This window comes from Misgurnus anguillicaudatus, chromosome 19 (assembly GCF_027580225.2).
Source record: "Misgurnus anguillicaudatus chromosome 19, ASM2758022v2, whole genome shotgun sequence".
NCBI classification, from domain to species: Eukaryota; Metazoa; Chordata; class Actinopteri; order Cypriniformes; family Cobitidae; genus Misgurnus; species Misgurnus anguillicaudatus.
Genome location: NC_073355.2, coordinates 29626432 through 29650969, shown reverse-complemented (window position 1 = coordinate 29650969; position 24538 = coordinate 29626432). Strand labels below are relative to the sequence as shown.

At 38.8% G+C, this 24538-nt stretch overlaps 1 protein-coding gene across 2 annotated transcripts in view; it reads right to left on the bottom strand.

The window, feature by feature from the left end:
* Positions 1-24538, bottom strand: part of xylt1 (xylosyltransferase I) — a 102111-nt gene that overhangs the window by 44075 nt on the left and 33498 nt on the right. The gene's annotated exons all lie outside the window — the stretch shown is intronic.

Genomic DNA, 24538 nt, shown 5'->3' with positions numbered 1-24538 from the left:
CTGGAGATGACAAATAAGCCTAGCTCTGCCCCTCCAGGCAGGGAAGAGGAGGTCTGCATGAGAAACTGTCAGAGTTACAACAACTTTTACACAGGCAGCGTGAGTCAAAGGAGCTGCGCCAGAACAAGAGTGTTGCATTAGAGAATACAGTTTACTGGAGAGAGAAAACATCTACATATATATATTTTTTCAGCCGACTCACATTCAGTCTACCGACAGACATCTTATGTGAACGACCTGTTTGATGAGACATAACCCCAAATCACATCAACTATACAGGAACCTCTTTGGAATGACAGTCACATAACAGTTTAATAGTTAATGTTTCATAATGGCCGAAGTATGGTCCATTTTGTACATGTACGCAAGGGTCCGAGTGTCCATGATGCAATTTTCATCATCCGAAGTGTGTGCGCGTACTGTACGTGCACCACCGGATTTTTAAAGATTCGTACTGTTTTGGAATCCATTTAGTTGATCTCCGGGTCTGGCGCTAGCACTTTTAGCATAGCTTAGCACAATGCATTGAATCTGATTAGACCATTAGCATCGCGCAAAAAAATAACCAAAGAGTTTCGATATGTTTCCTATTTAAAACTTGACTCTTCTGCCGTACCATGGCTTAATATTACGCAGCAGCCGAAAATAATTCCCCTGGTAACTTTCAATGGCAGGGGACTATTTTCAGGCAGTGCGTAATATCATTGGGCCTGCAGCCATGTTACGCCAACAAAGTCCTAGAAAATCGTAACTTTTAATTTTACGTCGGTCTTAGTACACAATGTAACTACAGAAGAGTCAAGTTTTAAATAGGAAAAATATCGAAACCCTTTTGTTATTTTTAAGGCGTGATGCTAATGGTCTAATCAGATTCAATGGATCATGCTAAGCTATGCTAAAAGTTTTACCACCAGAACCGGAGATCAGCTGAATGGATTCCAAAACGGTAAGAATCAATTGTTTCACTTTAGGGGAGCTGGAAAATTAGCAATTTCCCAAAAAAGTGGAGTGTCCCTTTAAAACTTGATTACATTAACAGCACAAAAGGTTGTGGGTTTGATTCCCAGGGAACACGCCTACACACACATATAGCTTGAACGCACTGTAAGTCATTTTGGATAAGAGCATCTGCCAAATGCATAAACGTATATAAGGTAGAAATAATATTTTCTTTGGTTTCTGGTATGTTAAGGGTTATAGCAGCATGCAAAAGCATTGCATCTTTAACGCAGTTGCTGATATATCTGGATAATAAGACAGTCTCCCAAAAGACCTCACTGCAGTTTCCAGTGTTTTTTAACAGACTCTAATTAAAAGTCATTTTGGGGTATTTTTGCACAAGATAAGATCCATGTAAATTTCTCACACACTTTCATCCTTCTGATAGACGGGGAATGTAACCAACTCAAGCGTTTTTGAGAAGTAACTACGGAGTATGATCGTTGAACTTCAAAGAGCGTCTTGTGTGTGTGACAACTTCAATGTTTCTGAAGCTTTCCAGTTTGAAAGCACGTGTAGGTTTTTTTAAACACCTAGAATGACGGAGGCAATCGTCAGTCTTTGATCACTGCCTGACACGACCCGTTTAATCATTTATACGCAAATAGAAATACTAGATATGAAAAACATAGTAGAACGCCGGACTGAAATACTACCTACTATGCTGGAAATATTCTCTCATCTAACTGACAAAATGAATCTTATTTTAGGTTTATTATGATTATTAAACAATTAACCTAGCACACCGTGGCTATCAATAGGTGCGTAGGACATGGGTCAAGAATAATTACTAACCATGAAAGTCTGCACACTATTTAACCTCGCAGTATAAAACAATATTAATCACGTTTTAGTTCACTGACCTTCATTAGGGATTCATTGAAGTACAAATGTATCCGAAAAAGCTGATTTGCTGGGCATAAGCTTTTATATTTTGCTTATCAATAAAATCAGGTTTCTGGCTTTATATCTGAATTTAGCTGTGGTTTAGCTTCTCACAGTCTTTACCATTAACAGACAATTTCCAGCTTACACAAGGTCATGCGGTTTAATTGTTGGGGCATTAACAGCAAGTAGCTCAAGCGTAAAGATTCACATTTGCTATGTACTATCGCTATCTAAATTGTGATTTGTGCACTAAGCCGCCTTACGCAGCTGCGGGACTAAGTTCTGGATTCTCTGTGAGTAGCGCATAGCTTCCCATAAGCCCCAGCTAGAGGCAATTTGTGCCGTATTTCCTATTGAACGTGGCTCTTGGCTCTCCGAGCACCTGTTGGCACGAGGCCTGATTGGCATCCTTCTTACTTTGTGCCGCAACGGGCCCACATCTCTCTCGGGTGCGAATCAGCAGACATTAAGCCTGGCTTATCCAGCCGCTTTAAGGTTTAAGGCCTCAGCTTTTGTATCAAATGGTCAACACTAATCCATTATAGCAGGGCTTTCTGGCAAACGCTCTGGAGTCGAGGAGCTTTGTGAGATACTAACTAGCGAAAGTCGGCCCATTAAGGAAGGTTTCCCGTTACCAGTCCAGCATCGAAATCATTTTTCATGTTCGCTTTATCGTGTAGATAAAACGTACGTTGGGGTGCTTCCTGTTCCCTCAAAATAAACAAACAACCACCACCTTTCCATTGGCAGGAAACGTCTTTAATGAGGGAAGTAAAGCCTTGTAGGCAAAGTGTTTAAAAGGCATACAAATGAGGCTGTGCATCAATTAGAGTGAATTCACAATGGATGCAGCCACACTCAGCTAAAGATTTTTTTAATGAATGCTCAAGGTGCTTCTTGTGAAACAGATTGTTTGACATGTTGCCGCCTCCCTTCGCATACGAAGTGGTCTGGGACGAGGGCCCCACCGCCTTTGCATAACCGCCTCTTTCTGTCAGGAAACGTAGAAGAACTACAGCTTTGTGTGGGCGACCGAACCGCCGGGCGTAAAAGCTGGTCTGTGTAGGAAGCATTCGCTCGATCATTCTGCTTGTGTAAGCATGCAGAAACCCACCACGGCCGGTGCCTGCTCTGAAATACCTTTCCGCGAACTGAGACTCGAGAAACACCCCACCCTGGCTCGGTTCCTTCGGTTCTCTCAGCCACACGCACCACCACCAATGGTACACTTGCACTGAAGTTCGGGTATATTTTGGGCTAATCTTTCCTTTGATTGCTAATGGCAAGGTATAATGAATGGAACAACCCTGATTTGGACATAATGACAGCAGGAAGGTCCAGGCAGGCGGTTTTCCAAGCCTGTTATTTGGGAGGAGCTGAGGAGGCACGAACCCAACATAGAACATCAGCTAAAACTAACCGGCGACTGTCTGTAACCGATGTGGAGGATTAAAAACATCAAACAGACTCCAGGAGCAGGCTGATTTGAGCCAAGTGGGCGGGTAGAGTCTCCCGTGTCATGCTTTTACAGCACACCCGGTGTTGTGCTAATACTCCTAAAATGTACAAATGTGGAGCTTGGCTCTATCAATTTATACACACACGGGACTTGATGGATGCCTACCCTACCACACACGCACACATAATATTGATAGTTTTAGAGGACTTGAAAAGCACTGGACCAATTATTGGCATACCATTCCATCTTTGCCATCTTTATTTCAAAGGCTTTGGCCAACGGCACAACTCAGCAGGTCTTAGTTTGATTTTTGTTAATGCATTAGCACAAGGACTCACAATGAAAGAGCACCTTTGTCAAAATTTACAGTGCATTAATTTACATAGTTAGCAAATTAATAAAATATAAATCAGTCAATAACAACACACCAGGCTTTCTCATTGAATAGTTACGGATATTAGGAAAAAAAACGGTATGTGGGGAAACCTTCGTATTACTCAACAATAGCCATTTGATTGCATAAAATGTTTGTTTCCAAACACAAACAAGCAATTTCCTAATTATCCTTATTAGGAACTACTTTATAAAGCAGTAAGCCAACAAAAGCCATATTATAATTAAAAGCTTTCACAAAACACATCCAAATTTCTTTCTCTGCTCCTCGGCGAAAAGTCCCTGTATGCCTATATCTAAAAATATTTAAATGGCTATTATAGAACAGATGTGTGAGGCGGGAACACATTTAGATTCACATCAGCAGCACACACACATTACATCACTTATCGCTGGAATGTAATGCACGTGGATGTCGATAGACGATCAATGTCTGTGAACAGTGATGCAAGAGTCACGTCTACAATGAAATAAGGCATGTGGGAGCCCCTTTAACGGGCAGCAGACCACCGCCGCCGAATTCAGCGTCAGTAGTTGAAACGTTTCTGTTCTGTTTATGACTCAGTACAGTTGTTGTTCTCTCTGCTCCACTGCAACTGCGAAACAAAACAAGCTGTTGTAATATTAACGCTTCTGCGCACAGACCACATAACACCTTTCAAACCAACGTAGTTCTTCTCAAGCAGAATTTCTCGAGTTTTCAAAATAATAACTTTCTATTTATTTGGTATGTAGGTCTTCTGTATTAAAAAAAATATTTTAGAGAGAACACTTTGTTCGAGACAGCATTGGTATTGATTCAGAGTTCCTCATTTGGATCTATCTACCATGGCACTATTCCATTATGCTCATGTCCAATTCTACAATATGCTGCAATAATGTGACCCTCTGATTGGAATCCAAATAACAATATTATCCACATCTAACGCCCCAGTTCTGCATTAAATCCAAGCTCAGATTTGCATTAGCATCATCTCTTTGAGGTCTCAGCAGTTTTATTCCCAGCATTCCGCTCATTAGGGACAACTACCTCTTACCAGACCAAGCAATCTTGTATAAATGTATCAGATTTAAATAGTAAGGTCATGTAAGATCATTTTCTTGCCTATATACATCACCGGTCAAAAGTTGAATAACTTCACTGAAATGTTTCTAAACTTTCAAACCTGTCGCTTAGGCAAGAAACAGATGTAAAAACATTTTTCTGTGGTACAAAATAAATGATTTTTTGCTCAAAAATGCCCAAAAAGTAGCTTTGCATTTTAGATTTATGAACACAGGGCTGTTTGAATGAGGCTATGGATTATGGGTAGGGCTGGGGGGGATATTGACCAAAATTCATATTGTTGTAATTTTGGAATGGATAGTGATATACAATGAATATCTCGGTACACTGTAAAAAATCCAACTTTAAAATGTTCATTCAACAAAGAACATTAAGTAACTTGAACAAAGATTTCTTTGTTGAAGGGCGTCAATTGATTATTTTGTGTTCACTGAATAACAAGAGCATAATCATTCAGCTAACAAATATTATTTTGTTGACTGGACTTAGATGTATAAGTTTTTGTCCAATTCGTTCACCCAACTTGCCAAACTGAGTAATGTGAACAAGCAATTTAAAAAAAACAATGGTCGGAATGGTTCCCAGCATGCATTGCGACATGTTCACTTCTTTGGTTAATATTTACTAAAAAAGATGACTGTTTTAATGTTTGCTGGATTTATTTATGTTGTTATGTTGTTAATGTTAGTTATTATATGTTGTATTTAGAGTAATTTTTAAAGAATTATGTTTGTTCATTGTTACCATGATTGAGAAGTGTGTGTTCAGTGTAGAGGGCAGCACAATGAGTTAGCATATTGTTAGCACGCATCATTGTTGCCTCACAGCAAAAAGGTCTCTGGTTTAAGTCAGACAAAGACTTTGTTTATGAGACATTTCTGTGTACAGTCCAAAACATGTAGATTAGTTAAATTTGGATATATTAAAATTACTCTTTACCCAACTTAGTCACTAGTTGAGTAAACATAGAAATTTGCTTATTACCTAATCAGTTTAAGTTGGTTCAACTTTTTGGTGTAAGTTGATATTACTCAGTAAATTGAGTTAGGTGAACTACATCATCCAAGAGTAAACTCAAAAAAGCTGTGCAGCAAGTTGCCTTGAAAATTTAAGATAAATCAACTTTTTATTTTTTACAGTGTATTTAAATATAATAAAAATCTCAGAAAGCTTACATCTGACCTCAGTGTACATTTCTGGCAGGGTTTCTCTTGCTAACAACAAGTATCATATCCATTATCTTACTAAAACTTGATATATTATTGCCCAGCCCTTAAAGTGGTCATATAATGAGATTTTTTTAAGATGTAAAATAAACCTTTGGTGTCTCCAGAGTGCGTATGTGAAGTTTTACCTCAAAATACTCCACAGATAATTTATTATAGCATGTTAAAATTTGTACTTTGTAGGCCTGAGCCGAAGTGTGCCGCTTTTGGGTGTTTCCTTTAAAATGCAAATGAGCGGATGAAATGCAAACACTGATCACAATGATGGTGGTTTGTTGTAATTGAAACTCAATTGTGCTGTCAACACCCCCCTTGTCCCTCTTTCTCTCCGTGAAAGTGATCAAACTATCAGCAAATGTAATTTTTTGGGGTAAACTATGCTATAAAGGTCCCCTAACCTAGGTCTTTTCAGCAATATAAAAATAGTCTCTGGTATGCCCAGAATGTGTCTTTAAAGTTTCAGCTCAAAATACACCACAGATATTTCATTATACGATGTTGAACATGGCCATTTGTGGCTGCAAGGAAAAACTCCCTGTTTTTTCTTTAAATGCAAATAACGCTTCTGTTCCCTCCCCGTATGCAAAGTATGGCTACATCAAAACATGTGTCTCTGGCAGAAGATTGAACTACATGCTCATAAGGCAGAGTCTGTGAGCGGTCATGGGTGAGGCGTAATCAATGTGACATCACATTGATAGGGGATCCCCAACAGCTTTGTGTGTCTGTTGCGGTTTAAAGGAAATTACACAAAGAAGAATAGATGGATTTGTGTAATAACAGGATGTTTCTGCACACACACTGGCAACTCATTTTTAGGTTTTTTGGCTTTAAGTTTAAAATAAATTAATAAATGATGAATTGGGCCGAACAATGAAGATAAACAGCAAATAAGAGGCCAGCATTGATGGGAATATAACATAGTAAAATATACAAACATACATTTTTAACCAAAAACTAGTTTCTTCAGCTGATGTTTATATCTTCAGACACCATGATTTGATGTCCCTTCTGAACTGTTTACAGTTACACACAGCTCTTCAGTTTGACTACACAGTAAAAAGGCAGGGGAAAGAGAGATGGAGAGAAAATGCTGAGGAACGTGCTATCTTAAAGCCCTTCATTTGAAACAATGATGAGACATTCAAGTGGAAAACCCCACATCAAAGCCTCAATGTACCCGTGTGCCTATTAAAAGTTAAAACGATTTTCATGAAAGAGGGAGAGGCCTCACAAATTAGTAAAAGATTAGAGCAAATAATAAAGCCTGGAGTATAGTCTGTTTTTACATGTACGTGCATGATCGAATGCAAAGCCTTGCAAAGCATTATTTATTTATCAAGCAAAGTTTATTTTCTTCATACATATACACACACAATTAACCCAAGCGAATTGTGACAAAATGCAATGCATCTCCTGGGCAACATACTACATTCTCCCGTACACGCATGTGCAACCTACACAATGCTCGCCTATTATTCTGATGACGAAATTTGTGTCATGTGCACTGTGGACCCTCGTGTATGGGTAAAAACGGGACTATACTTCTAGCATGACACACTGTCTGAGGGACTGCCAGGCCATGAGAAAAAGCCACATTTACTTCTCACAGTGAGTGAGCGAGTGAAACAGAGAGAGAAAGAGAGAGCTGTGAATACAGAGGTGACGAATGACTGAAGAATTCGAGCAGAAAATGGATTCTCACTCCAATTGAGGCTAAGCCTAACCCCTTAGCCCTCATATCAGACTGTTCCTGAGCTTCCACATGCTGTCAGTCTATTCCCACTCTTTAACAAAGGGCAGGAACACAACAGCATCATATCAGGACATTGATGTATGAATGTGTAGAAACTTTAAGGTGGGCCTTACTAACAAATACAGCTCATGTCTAACATAACAGAGAATCAACAGTTTAGGTTTAGTTTAGGGTTACAACTAATTTTTTATTAGATGGATATGAAAACCACGAAGGTCTATGAATTGTGTAATTAAACCTTTATGTTTGTTTATCAACCAGACCTTACTAGGGTTGTGCCAATAGACAATACTATCATGTATCGACGGTAGTCATACATGTTGCCACTAGCGGGCTTTCATGATGATAGTTGGCGATCATCATCATCATCATCATCATCATAGATTCATGATGCACATTGCATGCTTTTCCGCACATGAGAGGGTTTGTGGGCTTCACTTTGCGCAAGAGATCTTGTAACATGCGCGGATTCCCTCTCACATGCACCTGGACTCTTATTGCGCATGACTTTGAACTATCTCAGCTTTTTGCTCAAAATGTTGTGTTTTTGAAGAAACCTACCCATATTTGAGAGCTGATAAAAAGAGAACGAGAAGGTAGGATGAAACTTTTTTTTTGAAAGCAGGTCTGTTCTTTCAGGATATATTTTATGTTTATATATTTAAAGAAGAGCATTTTCTGGGAGGCATTAAACTTTTGTGAAAATCATGAAAAATGCTGGCGGGGAAAGAGTTAATGAATCGCTCAGATTAAAGGCATCAGTTTTAAGAAGTTTGCGGTCATGACAGTTTTGCCCTTACCGTGGGTTCACACCAACTGCGTTTGAGGCATGAAATTTGCTTCTACCGTGTCTAGTTTGACGCTTGAACATTTTTAGTTTACTCGCTTCATTCGCATGTGAAATTCTAGTCATCAAGACATTCACACGGAAATTTGCATCATGGGAGGGGCTGCGACTGTTATCACATCACTACTAGAGCAAGCTCCTGATTGGTAAACGCAGCGCGTTTTTCCGCCAAAGTTACAATTTTCTACCGCCCCGCACTAAACGCCTCATTCGCGGCGCGAGACCTCCAGATGCGCATCAACGCGTCTTTACATTGACTTAACATTGAAATCACTTGCGCTTGACGCCTCTATCGTGGCTGGTCTGAGTAAATCAGCTTCCTTTTTGTTGACCAATCAAGTGGCTACTCAAAAATGAGTAAAAAATGACATAAATAATTAAGTAAATTATTGCCCTGCCCACAGGCTGACGATAGGACGATCTCACAATGGGACCCAACACAACACGTGAATTAATATAAAAATATTTAATAAAAAGTATAAAAACAACAGCAGTCACTGGAAAGTCCTCACTAAGGCCACATTTACACAACATCGTTTTCAATCAAAAATGTAATTTTAAAAAGTTTAAATTTTTTGTGTTTTAGTTGTTCATTTACATATCAATATGTGCATGCCTAATATGCATTCACTAACAATCATAACAACAATGACTATAGGACTATGTTTACTTTGAACTACTCAAGTTACAGTGTTTATCTACACTTCGGCAACAAAATGTACAAAATTTCCCACTTGTAGTAATAAACCAACCGTACGTCTAAAAAAATTGTAATCGTTGACTTAGATGAATTATACATATCGCAAGTTATTTCGGCCAAATCGAAAATTCAAGTTTATTTTGGCAGTGGGTTACTAAAGCTGGACTGTATGGTGTCTATAGTTAACCTAGATGGTGAAATGATATTGCTTGCTGGGCGTGCAGGCGAATAGTGTTTCAAAACAAAGTAACATCACCAACTACTGGCCTAGCATGCATAATACAGCGTTTTAGTTATAAATTACAGCTTTCACAAAGTTGTGATGTATACTTCAAATTTTCCAAAAACACAAAAGAAAAACATGCCATTACAAACAAACATGTGACCCTTTCTATTTTTTATTTGGCAACATCTAAAGTTCTGATCTCTATGGCTCTTGCTAACCATGTACACAGAGATGTAGGACTTCCTTCTTTCCTGTGAGCTGTTATGAAGTATTGATTTCCTTTACAGTGTGCGACTGTGGTCAGGGATGTGTGCTAGATATGCTTCCATTATACATCAGCTTGCTGGTAAGGGAATAGTAAAAAAAAAACACCACCACCAAGGTTTACGGATGAGTGTGGAACATGTTGAGTACAGATCCAATCCCACAATGCACTTTCCACAAGCATGAGGGATTTCTTCCATGTACCATATTGACTTGCACTACCGCAATACTGTTTTATGGACATGTGGCAATGTAATTCCATTCCAATGTATTTTTAATATGTAAAGGTCACGGTAAATGAATACGATATAATCTGCGACCATTGTATGACATTTAAGTCATACATATCGAGTGAGCACACAGCTGATAATTCAATAAGAGAAGTGATAAAAATGTATTTGGCCTGTTTTGTGTCCTGTGGATTAATTGGTAGAGGATTTAAAACCACAGGTTTGATTCCCAGGGAACATGAATGCTTTCAATGCATGTATAAGCATATGAATAAATATAACATTTGAAAGCTAAATAGGCAGGAGAGAAAATCTATATCAGGTTCAGGAGCCTCCCCTCTCAGTCAGGGATGGGCAGTAGAGAGGAGCGTGTGACCTCCATCACCAGATCTTTATGACTGTGGCCTTTCCTCTTGGCCAGAATCAACATCCCTTCAGATCCTGTGGGATCAGTTAGCAAGCACGGTGCTATTTATCAGACGACTAAATCCTTCCCATTAGAGAGACAATAAAAGAAAAGGGCGAGGGATACTATAGACAGAGCAAGAATCAGAGAAAGAAAGAAAGCAGCACACAGGGGGAAAGAATGATTAGGGAACTTTGAGGCAGCCACAGAGTTTAATTACACTAACTACGCCGAATTAGACGGGAAGTGTTTTAATACCCCTGTAAATGCCCTGAAATGCAGTTGCAACACAGAAAGGCACCACCAGGCTGGCACAATCATTTCACGTCGCCTCTGTGTTGAAGAGCAATAACAGCGAGCCGAGGTGGAGAGAAGAAGATTAGCAGTGAGACTCGTGCTCTGCGTGTCTTTATGAGCTCTGCTGCTTTAATGTCATGGAGGCTGTAACCAACACTTACACTAAATCAACTTAAATAGAAACTTAAATGGCAAAGCGACTGAAAACTAATGTCAGAGGAAAAAAGGCAAAGATATGCAAATAACAGCTCTCGGGATAATTACGGCCATTTATTTGCCCCCTCCTATTGGCTCAAGGGTGGATTACAGAAGCAAAGTCTTGGAGGCAGAGCGCTGGCAGGCTTTCAGTCTCCATTACTCACTGGTGTGTCTCAATTGAGCGCTAAAGATTACCTGGAAAGCTCCTGTTTTCCTTCGAAAGTGTGTGTATAAGCACGTTCATGTTTTTATAGCTGATTTCTAAAGCAAGAATACTTAAAGTTAGGGATTTAAAGAGCACCTATTGTCTGATTCACATTTTTACATTTCTTTTGGTGTGTAAGTGTGTATTAGTACATGTTAACAAAACGTGAAAGCCACATACCACAAAGTAAATGATGACACGAGTTGTCGTCTCCAACGTAAATCTCTTTTCTTGGACTACAACAAACACACGGATTGTAGGCAACAGTTTACTTCCTGGGATTAGTGATGTAGTAAAGGCCGACATTATCATAATTCCTCCCGCTTTAGACTCACAGCCTGCAAATTTACTCCTGTCAGCATTGCATTGTGACTCTATCTTTCAAACATGGCAAGGAGCGACACACTTCCAGCTGACATCAGAGGTATTCAGAGCAATCAAACCGTACCGATTAGCTGGCCAATGAGGGAAACTTTTAAAATCCATGCATTTCAGGAAGAAATTGAAATCAGGAGCTACAAGTACAGTATATGTACAGTATGTGGAAAATAATGTGTTTTTAACTATAAACCACGCAAACACATTGTATCATATCAAATACACAAAATAACGTTGTTTTTAGCAATGAAATAGGTGCTCTTTAAAAAAAAACTCATAGGATGCTCATTGCTAGCGGCTGAAAAGGAAAAATGTGATATCTAAATTTGTAACAAAAAATAAATTAAATATAATATGAAATATGATAATACACTGTAAAATGTTTAAGTTTAAAAACTTAAATTAGCAAATCATTTAAATTTTCTTGATTAGTAAGGAGTTGGTATAAATAAAAAAAATAAGTTCCTACAACTTTATTTTTATCATTTATAACAACTTCTAACTCATCAAAAAAGTTCAAATGACTTATTCAAGTTGTTTACACTTAAGTGCAGCAAGGAATTTCTACAGTGCACTTTAAGTTTGTAAAATAAAATAAAATTATATATTTTTTTATTAAAATTGTATAACCAAAAAAAAATCATCACTCTTTTTGTCTTGCCAGTCTCTCTGCATCAACCTAAAACTTTAACTACACAACATTTTTCAGTTATTGCAACCACTGCAATGTGCTTCAGTATGCAGATTTGTGGTATTTCAGTGATTGCGATCTTGCAGCCCTATACATAGCTCATGAGAATTTTAGTTCATGACCCATTTATTTAAATATCACTTTTACCTAAAATTAATGGAAATAGCCACAAATGAGACACCTGTTACATGCACTAACCAGCCCCATTTGGGGTGTCAAAATCGCGTCTACTGCGTCTAGTTTGTGGCTTGAACATTTTGAGTTTACTCGCTTCATTCGCACATGAAATTCTAGTCATCGAGACATTTAAGTGGAAATTCGCGTCATTGGGGGGGCTTCTGCAAATCTGCTCGATTCCTGTAATCACGTCACTATTAGAGCAAGCTCATGATTGGTTAACGCGCGTTTTACCGCCGAAGTTCAACATTTTCAAAACGCACGTTTCCCGCGCCAATGCTCAATTCGCGCGAACTAGACATGCAAATGAGGCGTAATCGCGTCTACCGTGCCGCGCTTAATCCCTCATTCACATCAACGCGTCTTCACATTGACTTAACATTAAATCACTCGCGTTTGTCGCCTCTACCGCGGCTGGTGTGAACGCAGCATAACAGTACAATGCTACACTGCAAAAAATTACTCTCTTACTTTTTGTCTTGTTTTGAGTATAAATATCTAAGATGTATTTTCATGATTAGCAAAATTACCTAATAAAATAAGTCTAGTTTTTAGACAAAAAATACATTTTCAGTTAAATTGTGGTTAAAACAAGCAAAAATATCTGCGAATGAGGTGAGAAAATTTTTATTTATTACGCGTTTAAGAAAAAAGTTAACTTATTTCAAGCCTCTTTTTCTCACCCTATTGGCAGATATTTTTGCTTGTTTTAAGTTTTCGCTTGTTGTAATTTGACTTAAATTGTATATTTTATGTCCAAAAAACTAGACCCACTTTCTCAGTTCATTTTGCCCATCAAGAAAACACATCTTAAATTTAAGACTTTTTAGATATTTGTACTGAAAACAAGTCAAAAATACTAAGTAAGAAAGTCATTTTTGCAGTGTAAACATTAATATGGAGAACATATTTCAAATAATTTGGTCATGGACAAATGTGCAGAAAAATGCTTTTATAAATACTTAGGCTTCTATATTTGAGCGTATCTGAACACATATGCTAGATCTTATGAAAAACATTAGATCTCTCCTAAAACTCAAAAGTAGTAAAAACAGAGAAATGTGAGAATTATGAAAAAATCTCCATTTGCTCTCCGTCTAATCTCACTGCTGTCAAAGAAGAACAATTGAAAATTAAATTGATTGTATGTGTGACACTGTGTGCCAGTAAAGAAGAGTGGGCTATTACTTTGCCAAACAATTTGAATGATTTTTGCCAGCCAGAAACTAAAATAGAATACAAATCCCACAGATCTCTCTTACCTTTTTATAATCTAAAGATCTTTTTTACCATAAAAAGATCTCGAACACGGAACGGAGACGACCCGTTGTGACTGACTGAAAGGTAACTTTTTGTGAAAGGTTCTTCAGATGTTAAAGGTTCATTATGGAACCATTTAGCCAAAAATTGTTCGCATTGTGAAGCACCTTTATTTTTAAAGGTGCAGGAGCGCCGCAAGCCATATCTAAATATAAAAATAATGGTGCCATGGTACCATGCTACAAACGGTACCAGCAAAGCAAAATCCTAGTAATCCACTACAGACCAGCATGACTTCTTTCTGAACAAGTAGTAAAAATTTAAAGGTAACTAAATTAACAGCTCTCTGTTAACAGTTCAGGGTCACCATCATTTCTCTACAGAGAAAGCGAAAGAAAATTCCCCCTCTGTTCATTACTATTCATCTCATTCGGCCATTCAACCTTTTCTGATTGTGAATTTGGCCTTAAACGGATATCATCTCTCTTTTTTGGTGTTTCTAAAGGGCAAACCAAAACATAGTCAAACTGAGAGTCATATGCTGCTCCGTTGTCCTCATATTATACTACAGGCCCTTGACATAAAGCAATTTCTTCTTCACAGTTTAAAAATGGCCGCTTTACCAAAGAGTGGTCTACCAAACAGCTCCAGTCTGGGCAGACGAAGAGTTAATAAAGTCACACCAGCAACACACACACAGTATTCTCCAAGATACTGGGATTGTTAAGGATTACGCCAGGGATTTAAGGAATAAAAAAAGGAAATACACATAAATGCAAAGTGCTCAACACTACACAGATTAGTCTCTGCATCTGCGCCTTTTTACCTTTTAGGTTGCTCTGCAATGAGATCTCTTTTTAACAAAGATAAACGGATCTCAATCCGATGTCGGTTCAGAAACCGTATGGGTTAGATGTTTAGTGGGTCACGTCTAAAACATAAATAAAGGACACGGAGGGAACCTCTGCTCTGCCGGGGTGGGGGTGATCTAACAGCGGGAGGCAGAGGGAGTGTATTAGCATAACCTAGCTTGCAGACTAAAGGACATTCAGAGGCGCGGTGGGAATTCACACCAGCGTGCGATATACTCGCATTCTCTCACACGTCCCTAAAAAAAGAGAGCGGGAGCGTCACGTGATCCGGGCTGTGCTGTGAAAGAGTCTGCGTCTTGGTCACATGTAGCCGACATGATTCACAAGCCCCAGCAGGCATTGCCTAGAATTATGCCCTTCCAGCGCACTTTAATTAGGTCTCCATCGCAGGACGCGCATTGTGTAACACATGTATAATGGAATGGGTAAAATTGCAGTTGTGGGTTTAAAAAAAAAAGGAATTGTGAATTGTGCAGACCAAGCTGTGTGATTAAAATATTTTACGATCGTTTTTTTTCCCGTTCTTTATGTTAAATGAATAGTCTACGTTAACAGGCGACCACAAATGATTCTCCTTCTGAATACAAAAATTATTATCTTTTATTTTAAGCATCCGAGATATCAAAAATTAGATCTTGGAAGTCATCCAGAAACAAAGAAGACTGCAATCGAGGCCTTGAAAAGTCACGCAGTGATTTAAATTCTTTAAATTTCGCACGCAAACACAAAACACCACTTCTCCCGGGATGCCTTTATGCTATCTGCATAAGTCAAAACAAACAAACAAACTCGTTTGAGATGCTTACCGATGGGATTTTTGTCTACTCTTGGGATTAGGGATTTGGAGTATTTGTTATTGCATCTGCTAAAATTCGCAGCTGATATTAGGCAGTGTGTAATGAGGTTGTTGAAGAGTAGCGTGATTATCTGATGCCGGGTGGATTATGGCCGATGCTCTCTGGCGAGAAACACATGGATCAGCAGCACAGGAATGCAGTGGGCACAATATACACAGCGGAGAGAGACATACTGTGAGACCAACGAAGAGAAGGGACTGGATGCCATTCAAGATGTTTGGCAAGCATATATTTTCTCTTAATGGAAGTTTGGGCGTTTTAAAGAGGCCCTTCCACATAAAACTGTTAGGTCCATATGTGTTTGTGTTGTGTCGTGAATGTGAAAATTACTTTCCACCTTCTCTGTCAGCTCTAGCCACTGAAAAGAAATAAGCGGAGAAATCAGGTCAGTTAGAAAAGCTTATCAGTGTGACGTGAAACTGATCGAGGTCATTACTATTCATGAGCTCTTCAACTTGAGACCGCGCCCACATATTACGTTTAGTTGAGTTCGTTTTCATAACAAGTTACAGCAAGGATGGCTAAACGTCAACCGTACCGTATTCGGGCCATTGTTTTTTGTCGAGAGACATCATTCCTATTAAACGAGGGAATCATAACAGTTGCTACATGTTTAAATGTTCAGAAGAACGCTGGATTTGAAGAGAGACTGCGATTAAAAAGCAATGCTCCTCCATCAATATTGGATCCGGACAGAATGGCGCAGCTTATGTGAGTAAAACACTTTAGTCCTATGTGTCACTGTAGGGCTGCCTAATGATTAGTCACGACTATTCGTTTGCAGAATAAAAGGTTTTGTTTACATAATTATTATACAAAGTACATTAACAAATATTATGTATATATAAATACAAACACATGTATGTATAATTTTACGGAAAAATATATTGATATAATAAATATTTATATGTGATATAAATTATATGTAAATATACAAATGTAGGGCCCTATAAAATCCGTTTTATTTTTTCCCAAATTCCGTTTTATTTTTTCCCAAATTCCGTTTTCTCCGTTTTAATTTTTGCAAATTCCGCTTTGTCCGTTTACATTTTTGGCAATTATAGTTTTTACCCTTTATTTTTATTTTAGTCATAAAAAGAGTGTGCCTTTAATGTTAATGATTAAAATGTAAATGATTTGGGGGAAAACTGGATAACAGGATTACATAATGACTATAAAAGATGCATTTACACACGCACATACACAGGCACTCACTCTCTGCATACACACACAACTCAATTCAATGCATTGTTTAGTGTTGTTGCAGGAGGCTACAACAAGGTGTCAAAGCAGTGGTGCCTTCAGAAGTGCCTTAAACACATCAATCCAGCGGAACGCAATCCATATTTTATACACAGTCGCTTGAAATGCATATAACTTTACAAACATACACAGGATAGGGATCTGACTTAGGACAGCATGAGCACGCAGCTCTTTGCACGTGCGAGTGAAAGAGAGACAGAGAGCGGCGCCATGATGCAGATGATTATATTTTAAATGCGAGGGATAGTTAGTTTGCCTCAGCTCGCTTGAAATGCATAAAACTGAACAAATACATGAGGATTTGTGTTCGCACTTCGGATAGATGCGTGAGCGCGTGCACGTGAGAGAGGTACAGTTAGACAGATGTGGATGAGAGAGTGCATGTATCTTTGCGCTCACCGTGAACAGAGTGTTGACAAAACTTCCAAAATAACATTTCTCCGGTCACATAAAAGTCATGTGAGACCTGCTCGGAACTAAGTGCTTAGCGTCGAATTTCTTAATTTTTTCGCTGACGAAAGCACAGTCGTGGAGAGCCGCTTCGCCATGGTTTCAGTGTTTTGGAGGGGGTCTGAGACGACGGGAGGGGGCGTGTCGCCCAGATTTACTTCCCCCGGTCTGCATTTCCCCCAGACATACACTGAAAAAAATGATTCATTGAATTTAATCAATTTTTTTAAGGTAAGTGGTTGCAATCAATTTATTTAAGCTACATTTAAACAAAAAAGATTAGTAACATAAAATAAAATATAAAACATTTGTTTAAATGTAGCTTAAATAAATTGATTGCAACCACTTACCCCAAAAAAATTGATTAAATTCAATGAATCATTTTTTTCAGTGTACGTTCGTTTCCCATACAAAAACATAATTTTATTCAAAATATGTAAAATTCCGCAAAATTCCGCGTTAATACTAGATTCCGTGTTAATTAGCCAATTCCGCGATTCCGTGATCGCGGAAATTATAGGGCCCTACAAATGTTTATACATATGCAAATATTTCTTAAATATATACATGCATGCGTGTGCAATTTATATATGCATAATTATTATATACATTACACACACATTTAATATGTAAACAAAAACTTTTATTCTGCAAACGATTAGTCGCGACTAATCATCAGGCAGCTCTAGTAAAAAGCAGCCAGTGAGTGCCAGAGTTTATTTTCTTTTGTCCATCAACTGACTGAGCTGTAACATAAGCCTCATTCATGATCCACATGTGACCGGCACACTGCTGTACAGTCATACCTACACACCTTGACACTCACATTCACATACCCTGACCAATGCTTTCCACCCCTCACACTGAGGGCATTCACATGAATTCACAGCGCCTTTCTTCATCGGCAACGTCAATTGCTCGCTCTGACGACTCTTGCTTAACCACACATTTATATAATTTTTTCCAATCATCCATTTAACCCAAAACTATTTAATGGTCACATATACACATATGCATGCATGTATTTATTTCTGTGTTTATCTATAAGACAATTATTTAAAGGAATAATTCACTCAAAATTTTGAAAATCTCTAAAAAACTTGCCTTCCACAAAGGAAAAATATCACATGTTTTAATTTTGAGGTGACTTTACTTTAAAAGGTGTGTATGTGTACATTGTGATGTCATTACCCTGTCCAACCTGTGCCACAGTGTGGACTGCTCTAATCCTCATATTGGTCGCACATACAAAAAGAAACGGTCAATAAAGACTTCAACACAATGACACCGCATCACCCCGCCCCATGCACTAAACATCCATAGGCCCGCCCCCACCCCATTGCAACACAATGAGTTTTAACAAATGGATGCCGACGATGAAGAGTCAGACAGAATTAAGGGCCAGTAACGCCGTACTTAGCCTTTTATGAATAGCAACCGACCGCAGTTATGTTAATGGTAGCATTACGGTGCTCCAATTTGCTGTTTTCCCAATATCTATGACAGGCCACCATTGTGCTGTCAAGCTTACGTTACAATTAGCTAACTTTATATGGACATGTTTACAAAGGACATAAAGCAGTGCTAGGAAAATATTCTCGCCCAACACAATAGACATTCGCTTGAAAGCATTTTCACTTCGCCTAGAAAAGAAAGTCTTAATCACATGGCCTTAAAAATCCCAAACACTCTTTCTTTTTACTAGATGAAGTCATTGGCGAAGCAACGGGTCCGGGTCCCGCTCATTAGAAGAGCACATCATGGAATTGTTTTTGATAACCATCGGCTCTACACAGAGAAACAAATCAATAGGTGTTGGCTTGGTTCATTACACAAAAGTCAGACAGAGAGAACCACTCTCTTCTGTTTTTCCCGGTCTTCTGAAACACAAAAACAAGCTGTCTTATAAAAAATTAGAGTTCGAAACCTATACAAAAAATCAGCTTTGGCAATTCGTCATCATTAATCTTTACAAGGTCTGAGATACGCCTCCCTCCCTGTTTAAGAGCTAATGGAAATGAGGAAATGCTAACAGGGCAGCTGTCCAACAGACGTTGGGGCATATGAGCACCCTGGGGCAGTTTCTGATGATCAAGCAAAACAACGACCAGCCTAGATCAAATATTAGTCAGGAGAAAGAGAGCGAGAGCGAGAGAGAGAAAGAGAGCGAGAGAGATTGTCTGTAAGCACTCAGGCGTTCTGATGGAGTGTGAGTCAGCACTGCATGGCGAGAAGAGGACAGAACCGCTCAACAACTCAATAACAAGAAAAGACAATGTATCCACACCTCAAGAACGCTGACCGCTCCTGGACGACATGCTACTGTGTTTCCACAAGTGAAAAAGACGCACGGGTATGCGTGTATGTGGCCACCTATGTCCCACGGTTAATTCATGGACAAACCGGTGGTTGAATAATAAGCACATTGAGCGCACACTGAACATGACATACAAGATTGATCACCATCAAAACAGGCTCCCCTCACATCAGAAACATCCAGCGGCTACAAGACCCATGTGATGTGTAAGCATTTGGGACCAGCTGACCTAAAGAGAATCAGAATGTGCGGTAACAAGATAAACATGCCGTTCCTATCACCTGGTGCGCAGCGGCATCTGGCTAATGAGAGCGTGTTATAGCAAATGAAGGAAATGCCACACCAAAACATGCAAAACACATGAGGAATTATATAAATTGCCAGCGCTATATGATAAAGCCCTGCACTTTCACAGCGCAATGCATCCATCTGCAGAAATGTCAGTGATGGAAATAATGCAAACGTGCAGAGACTTCCAGCATTTTAGATGAAATTTATGCATTTTGCAAATCAATTAAAGAAATGGTTCACCCAAAAATGAAAATTGTCTTCGTTTACTTAGCCTCGTGCACTTCAAAACCTATTTAGACTTTCTTTCATGAAACACTAAAGGAGCTGTTTATAGCAGAACGTAGCAGCTAATCGTTTTTATTCAATGAAAGTTAATGGAATTCATGGTTATACTACACAGATTTTTTTCTTTATGATGTTTAGTCTAGCTTTTTTCTAAGCCACTTTTAGAGCTTGACAGCTGCAATGGAAGAGAGCATTTTTAACATTAGAGACCCTATAGCAGTGGTCTCCAATATGGTGCCCACAGGCACCAGGTTGCCCGCACAGAGTCTGTGAGTTGCCCAACAAAACACATATTTTATTAATAGCCTCAATTTGAATATTTATTTATATTAGCTTGGCTTCTTTTATGTATGTTAACACTTTAAACAATGATAAAACATATTAACAAGTACAATAAAATAAAATGAAATCAAAAAGTAAAAGAACATTTTTTGAGTAGACTATATAAAAAAAGTAGTTTTATCCATTGTGGTAGGCCTTGCTTACAAAAAAGGCTTGAGACCCCTCTCTCATGTCATGCAGCAGGGTTTCCCGCAGGACTTTGCAGTTCGGGTGGCCCGCCTAAGCTGGGAAACCCTACCGCCTTAACTAGGTCGTCCAAAAAAATAATAAAAAATTCGCTGCACAAAAGGCCGTCAAGTGTATTTCGGAAAATAGCGCAGGCGCGCTTCACACCGCAAGCGGGCACACGCACCACACGGCCGAAATGAGAAAGATGTGGTCTGGACCGTCACTGTCTAGAGGATAACTAGCCAGTTGATAAAACATCTCGGAGAATAGCGCGGACGCGCTTTACACCACGAGCATGCACGCGCGACACACGGCCGAAATGAGATAAAGACGTGGTCCGACGTGGATAGCCAGTTGATAAAGCGCGTGTCCGTGAGAACTGTAAGTGGACTTATGTTTTGGGTTTATTAAAGCCTGTTATTGTAATAGTCTGTAGTTCTTGCAAATTTAAAGTAAGTTAGCTGGTGATTTTGTTGTTTGAGCAACCTAGCTAGGTTTAACGTGCCTGTTGATTAGATATAATTGTTGAGCGCTCTTGCTCACTTTATTTATGTGCATTATTTACATGCTACAGTAGTTACACTCCTTAAAGATAATGTAATTAATAGTGGGAAATAATCAGTTTTAACAATCTTCGCGCTATCATCATCATTCGCCAGACGTTCTACATCATCTTTTATGTTTATTAACCCTTTAGTTTCACTTCATCACACAGCTATTCCCGTTAGAGGTAAAAAACATTTAATTCATTAATAATCTAGTATGTGTTCATTTTCTGTAATAGTTTCTTCAAAATGACGTTCTATTTGAGTGTTTTAAATAAAAATATTTTAATTTTCATCATGACAAACTGTGACACGCCCCTTCGATTGTCACGCCCCCCGGTCCCAAACCACCTTAACTAACAATTTTCTGCAGGAAACCCTGATGCAGGTATAGCATGACATGAGAGAGTAAATGGAAAATGATTTTAAATGTATTATTTCTTTAATGTATAATTTCAGCACCTGTATCTGGCTTTTTGGTTTTTTTGGAAATTCTTACATACGTGGTACAAAAAATTCCTGACGTGTCGAAAATCATGCAAAATTAAAACATTTTCATTTACAGAAAACGCCAAATTTATCTGGGGCTTAATCCACTTCCCATTTTACATTACCACTAAGAAATGGAACTTCCACGTAAAGTTGAGAGGAATACACAGCACAGAATCATAAGAAACACTGAATATTCAAATGAAATGCAAACAGAAAAGGCAATGCTACTGTATGTTCGGGAAAGTATCTCCAAAGGCCCCAAAAGGGGACGGATCTTAATCAGAAATGCTGACGTGTGGATGATGTGCCAGCAGACTCATACCTGCGATATTGAGGAAAGGTCAGCAGCTAAACAAAGTAAAGGACATAAAGGAACAAATAACACCCGTGTTTGCCCCCCTTCGAGAGAACAGAGGCCAGGTGAAGTGAAACAGCAATACAACAAAGACTCATATTGCTTGCAAACCTATTCTCAAGAGTCTAATACACATACTCAAAAGCCAAATAAACTGCACCAGTATGGTGCTTTGGAAACATATAGGAGCTTAACTGAAAAAATATGTAACTAGGTACATCAAAGGTCACCAGTGGGTGATTTAAATAAACAATGAAGTAAAGCTGGGGCGGTATATCAAGTTTTTGTAACATAAGTTATGAGACAATACCGTCTGTATCGGTATTGTATGATATGACCCTCCTTTTTTGGAACAAAAGCTCTGGCAGAAATATACACTGAGGTCTGACGTAAGCTTTCCAACCAGCTTGCATGTTGTACAGCTGTATACTTTCAAACAGGAAAGAAACACTTGTCGTTGGATTTTATTTATACGCCATTAAAAATAATGGTCATTGTGACATCTCACATGACGCTTTGACTCTAATGTAAACATTAATTTCACTTTGCAAAAAAACTCCAGAGAATATCGACGTTCCTCCCAAAATTAAAAGAATATGAAATCCAGCTTACATTGTTCAGCCCTAGAGTAAAGACTAGTAACAGACTGACAGGTGTATATTTCTCATCTAGGGGTCTCAGCAGGTCTCAAATCCTTCTGGTTGTATTGATGTATCTTCTGAAACACTTTCCTTACCCACCTCGCCGATCCCACGGCAACCTGGACCGAGATAAACAGCTGAAACGATAGCACAGCTACGGGTGCCCACTTTAATCCTCTGCCAATCCTGTTTGCCAGAATAAACAACCCACCGTGGCCACAAACAAATGTGAAAGAGGCGTGCAATAAGAATGATGGAAGGGGAGAAAAGATACAGAACACACGAGGACACTCCATCAATCCAGAACTGATAAAAAGGTCACCTGTGCTTGGGTCACACCACGCTCGATTATCATTATCAGCTTCGTTTGAAGAAATGGAGTGGTACAGCAAAGTTGGACCTACGACGATTACTCTACAGGGAGCATTTCAAAGCAGACGACACCAAAGGCAGACACGCTTCACACCAAAGCGCAATGGCAGCGAGCCCTTCTGCCGCCATGCTCACATTTACCGGACGTTAACGCTCGTGCCAAACTGTGACAAGTTGAAGGCAAAGCTGAGAGAACCAAGTCCCGCTGGGAATTGGGAGTCCAAAGGCACCGATGATTAGCGCTGGAGGGATTAAGCCGTGCACTTTAGACTTCAGGCTTAAATTCGACCACAGAAGAATAGAGTTATCACATTAGACACAGATAAAGCAACAAGTCTTAGGGGATATTAGCGAGAGACTAAATGAGATGGAACATCGCTCCGGGCTCGCTCTAGTCTGCATTACACCTGGATTAGAAAAACTAAATTAACACCTCCGCAATTAAACGAAACGTACCACATGGTAACTAAATGGAGATGATAATATTCGCCTGCAGTAAAAATCTGCTACAGCGCTCATATTTTATACTACGGTGACAAACAGCAACATAAACACAATATGACACGTCTCTCTTGGATGACAAAAATGCCTTTGAAACAAAGCTATACTGATGATATTAAGATTAGATTAGATTCATTAGATTAGGCAAACCTATTACGGTTAGCGTTATGTTAATGGAATATAACATCATCATCAATTATGCCTTAAAAATTGTGCACGTTGTTCAGTACATCAGTGATGTCTGTAAGGTTTTCAGAGTGAAACTGGTTAATATTTTATACAATTTGGCTGCGTCTTAAAACATATCGTGCTGCCTAACTAGACAGCATTCTAGACATCAACATAAATGCTGCTGCATAACAAAACTCCAAAATACTATCCAGGTAAGCAGCTCATAGCCAGAGGGATAGAAACGCAATTCATTTTGGCACTTGATGTATTAATATACTCTCAGTAGTAGGCTATGCGAAGTAACACTTTTTGATATTAACTTGTATTACAAAAATATGTTTACAAAGAAGCTAATCAAAATAAATTGCACGAACTGAAATTGAAAAATATTAAATATTAATGATTATAATATATTCTTGCATTTAATTTATTACACAAATTATTATGTAATATTATATCACATTTAATATTACTAGATATCATATTACTATACTACATTATAAAAAATCATGGATAAGAGGAATGTTTATATAGATATATGATGATCCGACCATACTCCTCTGATGTTAATACAGTTAACCACATGATGAGATATCCATTTACTTTTCATAAAGGTCATGACAACGTCTCTCCCAGTACCCATCACGAGCTATATGATAAACACGATGTCAAAGCCATGCATAAAAACTGGCAGTCCATAACAACTTTCAGTGGGCAGCTATCAGTCACGTGAAATGCTACAAAGTAATAAACCAAACTGCATCTATACGCACTGTGATGCTCTCACATCTCGATATAACAGAAAACAAGCAGTCACGTAAGCTGCATTTCACTGCATTACAATAATAACCAACACGTTCGCGACCGCCGGGGAAAACCACCCCGAAACACGGGATGTGGGGATCAGGCATCCTTTACGACGGGCCCGTTATGACGGACCGCGCGGAATG